General features: G+C 41.5%; 1 protein-coding gene across 3 annotated transcripts in view; it reads right to left on the minus strand.

The window, feature by feature from the left end:
- The window catches only part of GNB4 (G protein subunit beta 4), a 61,857-nt gene extending 55,872 nt beyond the window's left edge, over positions 1 to 5,985 (minus strand). Inside the window, exons 1-2 of one of the 3 annotated variants that reach the window (XM_067034056.1) lie at positions 5,701 to 5,910; positions 4,803 to 4,976 (exon numbers count right to left, since the gene is read on the minus strand). The gene's annotated coding sequence lies outside the window, so the exon portion shown is untranslated. Of the gene's footprint in view, positions 1 to 4,616; positions 4,693 to 4,802; positions 4,977 to 5,700 lie in introns of those variants that run through there. The other 2 variants (XM_059064593.2, XM_067034057.1) reach the window with 2 other exon arrangements.
- Between the last annotated feature and the right edge of the window lie 497 nt (positions 5,986 to 6,482).

Below are 6,482 nucleotides of genomic sequence, written 5' to 3' on the forward strand. Positions count from 1 at the left end.
GTATCTTCTAAGAACAAGGGCATTTTCCTACATAACTACAGTACAATTATCAAATTCAGGAAATTTAACATGTTAAATTTGATACAATATTATTTAATATTCAGTACATATTCAAGTTTTGCCAACATCCCCATAACGTTCTTAGAGTAATTGGATTTCCCAAAACCCAGAGAGCTCTTTAAATCTAACTACTGCCAGTTTTCTTTTCATTCTTTCCAAACTTATTATGGTTAATTTTGAGGCTTACCTAAAATTTAAATTTTCAAATCTCTGTAATTTAAAAGTTAATTATCAAAAAAAAAAAAAAAAAAGTTAATTATCCAGTTTGTGATCAAGACTCATCCACTTTTATTTCTTCCTACTGACCTACTCTACTATCTCCTGCTTATTAGATCCAATCCAGGATTATGCATTGCATTTAACTGACAGGTCTCCTGAACTTTAATCTGGAACAGTTCCTTTGCCTTTCTTTGTCTTTCATGACATTAACATGTTGGAAGAGTACAAGCCAGTTACTTGGTAGAACAATCCTCAGTTAAGGTCCCTCAACTGTTTCCTTGTGATTAGATTTTGGTTACACATTTTAAAAATACCACAGAAAAGTAATGACATCCTTATTTCAAGCATGTCAAAAGGAACATTTTTTTTCTAACATCTTTATTGGAGTATAATTGCTTTACAATGGTGTGTTAGTTTCTGCTTTATAACAGAGTGAATCAGCTATACATATACATATGTTCCCATATCCCCTCCCTCTTGTGCCTCCCTCCCACCCTCCCTATCCCACCCCCCTAGGTGGTCACAAATCACCGAGCTGATCTCCCTGTGCTATGCGGCTGCTTCCCACTAGCTATTTTACCTTTGGTAGTGTATATATGTCCATGCCACTCTCTCACTTCGTCCCAGCTTACACTTGCCACACCCCGTGTCCTCAAGTCCATTCTCTAAGTCTGAGTCTTTATTCCTGTCCTGCCCCTAGGTTCTTCAGAACCATTTTTTTTTTTTTAGAATCCATATATATGTGTTAGCATACGGTATTTGTTTTTCTCTTTCTGACTTACTTCACTCTGTATGACAGACTCTAAGACCATCCACCTCATTACAAATAACTCAGTTTTGTTTCTTTTTATGGCTAAGTAGTATTCCATTGTATATATGTGCCACATCTTTATCCATTCATCTGTCAATGGACACTTAGGTTGCTTCCATGTCCTGGCTACTGTAAATACAGCTGCAGTTAACACTGTGGTACATGACTCTTTTTGAGTTATGGTTTTCGCAGGGTATATGCCCAGTAGTGGGATTGCTGGGTCATATGGTAGCTCTATTTTTAGTTTTTTAAGGAACCTCCCTACTGTTCTCCATAGTAGCTGTATCAGTGTACATTCCCACAAACAGTTCAAGAGGGTTAAAAGGAACATGTTTATCCCACTACTGGTGATGTTAATTTTGATCACTTGACTGAAGTGGTATCTGCCAGATTTCTCCACTGTGAAGTTACTGTCTTCCCCTTGGTTGTTAACCTCCAGAGAGATCACTGGAAATGGTAGTAATACTCTTTTCCTCGTCGACCTTTCTCTATTAGTAACACTTGCCCGAATCAGTATTATCATGATCGTTGCAAATTAGTGACTTTTCTAACCCATTGTTCCTTCTACCATTTTTATTGGTGGTCTACTGGGAACAGTTTTTCCCTTTTTCTTATTTTATTTATTTATTATGGACTTGTGGATTCTGATTTCATTCAATGGGTTATAAGACATTACTATTATTATTCATTTTGATGTTCAAATTTTCCCAGATTTGGCTGTTCAAGCTAGTTCCTATATCCCTTTGACATGCCCCCATTATTTTCTTGAACCCTTCCTTACTTTGTGTTCTAGGCTCATCTTATACTTTCCCTTCCCCAGCTCTCGAACCAGCCATTTAGGTCTGTGCACTGGCTGTGCTCACTGCTACTAGGGTGTCATTACTTGTAGCCCTTTCAACAGACAGAGCTAGGAATTATATGCATGTCTGTATGAATGTACGTATATTTTAATCATGAGTTCATATGTATAACTCTAATTCCAATCCAACACCATAGAGGTCTTCATTGCCTTCTTCTGTTTCATATTTTTTATTTTCCTTCTCCCATAGTGAAAACCCTAGCTCTCAAAATCGCAATGAATTTACTCATTTGCTCAATCCTACGATACACACAAAATAGTTTCAGAACTGCTATATCTCTACACTATAGATAATAGCCTACTACACATGGTTCAAGGTTTTTTGTTTTTGTTGTTGGCAGTCCTTTCACCTTTAGGTTAAAGGTATATAATCAAAGTCCTGTGTTTAAAAACTTACTTGGATTCATTTTTTTTTCTTCTGAGAGTTGACGTTATTCCCTACAATACAGTTAGTTCATCTGTTGCTGTTTGTATTCAATTTTGGAGGCTTTTTTCTCCCAACCCTGTTAATTTGATTTTTGAACATATAAAACATTACCAAGTTTCCAAAGCTCATAACTACACAGAAAGGTATAATCAGAGCAATGCCATTCCCTCCACCATCCCTTTTACTCAGTTCCTACCCACCCCCTACAGGTAGCTAATTAGTTTCTGGTTACCTCTTCTCTATTTTTGTTCTATCAAAAGATTATGCTTTCTCAATGTGGAACAGAGAAATGGGACAGCATACTGGATCAAGAAAGAATTTTAAGATGGGAGACATAACAGAATGTTTGTATTATAATGTCAATGATTCCACAGAAACTGAAATTGAAGGTGGAGAAGGGATGGGATAACTGCAGAAAGAAATATCAATCAAAATAACTTCTGGTTTAAATTTGAGGGATATCAAAAGGTTCCCATATTCCAAAATAGATTGCCATCCTGTCTGTAACCTTCCAAATTAGTTATACTTATGGCTCTAGAGAACCCACATAAAATGGGGTTATTATTTTGGAAGGATAATTAAGCTATCACTACCTATTAATGTCAGTAGGAGAAATTCTGCCCTGGCAAGAGGGAGGTGTTGAACTTTGAGCTAGACATTTAAGCAGGAATAGAGAGGTGAGAAGAGAACGGCTGACATGAGGATATGCGTAGTAACACAGATGGATAGTAATGTTCGTGCTAGAAAATCAAACCCACATCTCTGGCACGTCTTGGAAAATTTACAAATATGCTATTGAGTAACTGAGGGTTATTCCTCATGTCCTGGCATTAAGTCAGTGTGGCACAGAGGGAAGAACATGAACTGTAGTGACAGAGCGGTCTGGCCTTAAATCCCAACTGAGTTACCTAACAGCTACATAACCACTGGCAAGTTACTTAACATCTCAGAGCCACAATTTTCTTACCTGTAGAACTGGATAATGTCTCTTTTGCCAAGTTAATGTAGAATATAAACAGAATAATGTATAGAATTGCCCCTGGCCCAGAACATATGCTTAATAAGTAGTTCCTATAATAAATGCAGATTAACAAGGTAAAGAAATTACACAGTGTGTTTCAATAACATGCCTAAAAGAAATCAGTGAAATCACACCATCTCAGACAGTATTTGGTAAGGGCAAAAAAAATGTCCAACACATAGTTCCAATTTTCAATTTTCAAAATGTCCCAGAGTCTATTTTTAAAGTGTAAAAATATGTGCTGACATACCAAAGTGCCAATGATTTAAAAGAAACAATTCTGAGGAGATGTTGATCAAATGTTAAAAACTTCCAGTTGGGACTTGCCTGGTGGTGCAGTGGTTAAGAATCCTCCTGCCAAGGCAGAGGACTCGGGTTCGAGCCCTGGTCCGGGAAGATTCCACATGCTGCAGAGCAACTAAGCCTGTGCATCACAACTACTAAGGCCACGTGCTACAACTACTGAAGCCCACACGCCTAGAGCCCATGCTCCAAAACAAGAGAAGCCACCACAACGAAGACCCAAAGCAGCCAAAAATTAATTAATTAATTTAAGAAAAAACAACTTCCAGTTATAAGATGAATAAGTTCTAGGGGTTTAATGTACAACATGGTGACTACAGTTAACAATACTGTATTGCATACTTGAAAGCTGCTAAAAGAATAATCTTAAATGTCACACACACACACACACACACACACACAAAGGTGATGGATGTATTAACTAACTTTAACTGTGGTAATCACTTTGCAATTTATATATCTATCAAATCATCCTTTGTACACCTTAAACTTACACAATGTTACATGCCAATTATATCTCAATAAAACTGGAGAAAATAATAAAAGCAATTCTGCAAGTTAACAAAGACCAACGACTCTGAATAACCTCCTAAATAATGCCTATGGCTCACAAAGAGATGAACATAAATGTATCAAAAGCCATATTAACCAATTTTATAATTTTATAAATGTGTATACACTAGAGAATTAAGGATGTTCAATAAGCAATGTTTTAAAAGTTTCTATTTCACTTTCAAATTAATCTACAAACCAAAATGCAACATGGAAAGTCTTAAAATGATCTTTAACTAAATACTGAAATATACAATAAACTTTCAGAGCCTAGAATCATTAATAACCCCAAAGCCCCACACTGAAGAGGCTTAAAATCCGCAATGGCAATGAGACACAAAGCATAAAATTTTACGTTACAGACCGTCGTTTTCCTCGCCGACTAGAAATGACTTCTCTTTCATCTGAGACGCAAGAGGGAGGAGATATGGGAACATATGTATAACTGATTCACTTTGTTGTAAAGCAGAAACTAACACACCATTGTAAAGCAATTATACTCCAAAAAAGATGTTTAAAAAATAAAATAAATAAGCAGTGTGTGCTCTACCTCTGTTCTAGAAGACGCACTTAGAGGTCACAATCTCAGTATGCAATACCAAGACAATTGGAATTCATCAACAATTCAATGCCGAACGTCTTAAGAAAACTTTCCAGTAGGGTGCTAATCCACAAACCGAGCTATTTTGCTTGTGGAAGGAGAAAGATGCATCCACACCCTTTACTAAAAGAGAAAAGGAAGGAGTGGGAGAAAAGGAAAGAGAGATGCAAAATAACAAGACACTGCTTCTATAAACAAATGAAAGTCTGTTTTTAAACTTTGGGAAATTCTTCCTCTGCCGAAGAGCAATAAATATCAAAGTACAATACAAGGCAATCATTTGTGTTTTGAAGCAGAAAAAGAATGCGGAGAGAAAAGGAAAACATTTTATCATGTACTGAACTTACAAGTATTCAAAATCCTTAATTCCTTCCCCCCGCCAAATATTGGGCATCAGATCCTTTACAAAATAAATTTAACACGAAACCACTGGACTCATTTTTAGCACTCGGTGGAGAACTTTTATCTCTCCCAGCGCTCACCACCCAATAACCCTTCTGGGAAGCCCTGAATAACCGCTATTCTTGGGACAAACGCAAGCTCGCGTTCCAGTGCCCCGGAGGCGCCTCGGGGCGTGGAGAGGAACCTGGGGGTCTGGAGACCAAGGACCACAGACCGCCCCCTCGCTGCCCAGGAAGTGCCCGAAGCGGCGGCCGATCCCCGCACGGGAGCGGAGCGCCACCGAGGCGCGCCCGCCCCGTCCCTCCCGGGCAGGGTCCGCCTCCTGGAGTCCCCCGTCCCCGAGTCAGGAGGACCCCGCCGGCCGCGCCTCACGCCCCCTGCGGAAAACCCGGGATGGCCCCGCGGGGCGCACCGACAAGCCGCAGCTAGCGCGGCCGCCGCCTACCTGGAGGGAGCTTCGACCCGCGTGGACTGGGCGTGCGGAGGTCAGCTGGGCGCTCAGCAGCCCCTGGCGCGCGGAGCCGGCTTGCAGAGCGCAGAGCACCGCCGAGACCAGCGCCGCTGAGATCCGCCGACCACACCCAGGCCCGCGCCTCCCAGCAGCCAACTCCGCGGCGCGCGGGGCCGGGTCGGGGACGTGGCTCGAGGCGCGAGGCGAGAGGCGCGAGGCGCGAGGCACGAGGCGCGCGAGCCCGCGGGGACGCGCCGCGAACGCGCGCAGGCCCTGGAGCGTGCGCGGCCCGGGCGGGGGGCGAAAGCAGCTGGCGCGGAGCGTAGCGTCTGCTTCCTATTTTCTCTCTCGTTTCCTGCTAGAAGAAGAAAAACATTTATTCCCGAGCAGTTTCGTTTTCTTGGTTAGGCGCCTGGACGCCAGAGCATACTTCTGAGTAGCGCCCAAGTGGTGTGGCCGGTTTCCTTCCTGCCACCGCACAGGCCTCAGCTTGCTCGTGGGCAGGATAGAGGGGCTGATTTAGAAGACCTCAAGGTCCCGTTTAGGTTTAACATTCTAGAATTCTAAATGTAAGAGAGTAAACTGAATCCCAGAGTCTTACAAAATTGCATTGCAATCCCAGCTCTACCGTCCCTAGTTTTATGACCGTGTACCGTCTCAGGGCCTCAGTTTCATCATGGGCAAGATAGGGATACTGTACCTGCCTCAAAAAGGTGCGAAAATTTTAACTGCGATAACATTTGCACAGAGCCTGCCTCTAAATAAATGATCAATGC

Source organism: Kogia breviceps, chromosome 5, assembly GCF_026419965.1.
Source record: "Kogia breviceps isolate mKogBre1 chromosome 5, mKogBre1 haplotype 1, whole genome shotgun sequence".
Lineage (NCBI taxonomy): Eukaryota > Metazoa > Chordata > Mammalia > Artiodactyla > Physeteridae > Kogia > Kogia breviceps.